Genomic DNA, 2,971 nt, shown 5'->3' with positions numbered 1-2,971 from the left:
GGCCCGGGGGGGGGGGGGGGGGGGGGGCATGGGATGTGTGGATAATAATAAGTGGTAGTTTTGAATGTGCTTGAAATTGAAGTTTGATTTTTTATTGGGTAGTTGAAGTAACTTTTAAGTTACTAATAATGTAAGACGGACACAGGCTTGAAGAGTATCTACATTAAGCCAGTTGAGGATAGTCAACTCAATGTTTCAACAAGCTAGCAAATAGTGATTGATATCAATTTCTCAGAACCTATAAGTGGAACTCATAACTAGTTAATATATTGGCATTGTCCTTTTCTTGTCCCGTTTCATACCGGACCTGTGCATGCACATGAATTAATAGATAAATGGTGAGCATACAAACGAATTACTCGCGTGATGCTAGATGAGGAGACTAATAATGCAGATTGCATTTCGTTTTTGGACATGCTATTTTCTGAGAAGTCTAATGGCTGCTTTTGATCATTGTAGGCTCTTGCACGTTGCTCCTTAGTTGGAAGATGCATGTCAAAAGTTCCGATTGCTTAGTTAAACAAGATATCAAATATTTGTGATTTTGAAAAAAATAACTAGTTTAATAGTCTCAAAGACAGTAGTCAGTGGGTGTTCAGTACAGGTAGGGGGGAATTGACTTGGGACTTTGGATGGACTGAAGGTGGTAAGGTGTGGAAGGAATTTCTAGTAAGGAATATAAAGAAATGAAGTGAAGGTGTTGCTCTGTTACGTATTAGGACAATAATGCTAGGCTTTATCGTTTTAGTTTCTGCATGAAGATCCCAGGTTTAAATATACTTAATTCATGATGTTTTCCATATTATTAGGAGTAAAAGTATGTTGGCAGAAACACAAGTACTCGTTGAAAAATGTAAATACAATGTGTGAGGGTTTATTTATGCTTTTCAGCAAACATTTCATATGTTCTTGATATTATGATTTAAATTGCAACTTACAAGAATATTTCATGGTCTTTCAGGTACTTAAAGGCATGTGCGATATGAACTCCCAAATATTCCGAAATCACGTCAGAGATTTCTATCCATTTATTACAAAACTTGTCTGCTGTGACCAGGTAAACTTCGCTCCCAGATTGACTGTATCTAACCATTACAGTTTACTCTATCCAAAAAGAATAGTAAGTAATTTTTCTATTCTTGTCAAGCAAACTAGCGAAGTTGATGAGAAGTGTTATTGAGTATTGACAGTTAAATCTTATAAATGATAATCTTGATTTCTCACAAGTGGTTGTCCTATATTCCAGATGGATGTACGTGGAGCACTTGCAGATCTTTTTAGTAGGCAGTTGAACTCATTGATGGTGGCGTAGGGAACTATAAGAGGGATTCCCTGAAAGGGTAATTCAGAGCTAATCTTTCCTTTTGTGGAGTAATTGATGATGAATGCATTGTGTGTAATTTTTTTCCTACATTGGTCATATAATTCTATCTTCATCACCGTTCTTTATCCTTTTCCATGGTTAAGTTATATGAACATCACTGGTGGACGATGTGACGTGAAATATGAAAATCACTGGTGGACATGAAGAATATGAGACGGAATAGAATCAGCAGCTATTGTGTGGTGGTTCCTGTTTTGGATGTCTCCTAGCCATGTGTAACAAACGAGTTTTATTGGGTTTAAATTTTAGTTATTTATTTGCCTGGGGAAGCCAAAACAAAAATAGACATTTGTCGTGTATAGCTGTATGGTGGAACAGTGCGTTTTTAGTTTCTTTTTCTTTCTTTTTTTTTTTTTTTGATAACCCAGGAATCCGCAGCCGTTACTGGCGACCAGTGCGCACTAGGTAAACCTGGGGGCTGGCACGAGACCCGCAACCACACCAGCCGGTTAAATCTTCTCCAAGGAGAAGGCGGATGTCTCAAGCGTGGGTTGAACCCTCGTCGAAGTCAAACCCAGTTTCCCAGGCCATGCCCTTTGCCAACTCGGCCACGCGCTCTTGACAGTTTCTTTTTCTTTCTTAATATTGTTCGATGCTGTTCAAGAAAAATGTCGAAGATATTTGTCATCATAATCCATCAACTATTCAACTAGTTCATTTGGGTCTATCTAAAGCTCATTTCTGTTTCTAGCTTGGTGAATTGCTCTAACGAAAATATTGAGAAAGAAATATTCCTTTATAATTTAATCTCCCAAAGTTAAGGGGACAAATAAATTAATTATGCATATGGATATCTGAATGCACGTTTGCAACCAACCATCTTGATTTAAAATATAATTAATTGTGGAGCCCTTTTTTAGTTTTTAAAAGATAAGATACTTGTTTGACTTTAAATTATTAAGGTCATAAGCACTTGAAAATTTTTGAATCGGTCAATTTGAATCTTGAACCGATGCAGACCTGGCTCCATCTGGACTGTGGCTCGTCTTGCTGGTCCGTGCAAATTACTTGTATAGCCTGTTCTAGGTTTGCTTGTAATATCATTTTTTTTGAAACGTGTTGAAAAAGACAAAAAGTTAGATACATTTCAAATGGTAAATAGTTCTAAAACTATATATTAACAACAAAAAGGAAGAAAAAGTGATAAAGGCAACTTGATTGTAAATTTATGTTAAAATGGGACACGTCATGTGTCAAAATTTATTAATGAGAACATGCCAATCACTATCGAAGTGTACGTTGGCCTAAAACATGTTTGACAAGCAAAGTTGTCGATCAATTATAAAGGTTGAACCCCAATTTTGAGGGTCCCTATTGTCCCGTTTTTAGAACTTTATAAGGAAGGTAAATTGCAGGATGTGTCTCAACAAGTCAGGGAACAAGAGCTGTTTGTACACTGTACCTACAAGGAGTCCAATTTCATGTCTCAGAAATTGAACTCACACACTGCGACTACTAGTAAGGCGTGAGATAATCTCACTCCTGTTCTTTGCATCACTGGACTATGCCACAGGGGGCAATTGTCGATCAATTATAATATGAAGCATGGACCACTAAGCACAAAAAAAAAAAAAAAAAAAAAAAAAA

The 2,971-nt window shown here is 36.8% G+C and overlaps 1 long non-coding RNA gene across 1 annotated transcript; it reads left to right on the top strand.

The window, feature by feature from the left end:
* The first annotated feature begins 911 nt into the window (after nucleotides 1-911).
* On the top strand, nucleotides 912-1,719 carry LOC111375586. The gene is made up of 3 exons (XR_002699341.1): nucleotides 912-1,057; nucleotides 1,247-1,340; nucleotides 1,468-1,719. It is a non-coding gene; the product is annotated as an uncharacterized LOC111375586 (long non-coding RNA).
* Nucleotides 1,720-2,971: the final 1,252 nt, after the last annotated feature.

The sequence above is a fragment of the Olea europaea genome, chromosome 1 (assembly GCF_002742605.1).
Source record: "Olea europaea var. sylvestris chromosome 1, O_europaea_v1, whole genome shotgun sequence".
Lineage (NCBI taxonomy): Eukaryota > Viridiplantae > Streptophyta > Magnoliopsida > Lamiales > Oleaceae > Olea > Olea europaea.
This window is presented reverse-complemented; position numbering and strand designations above follow the sequence as displayed.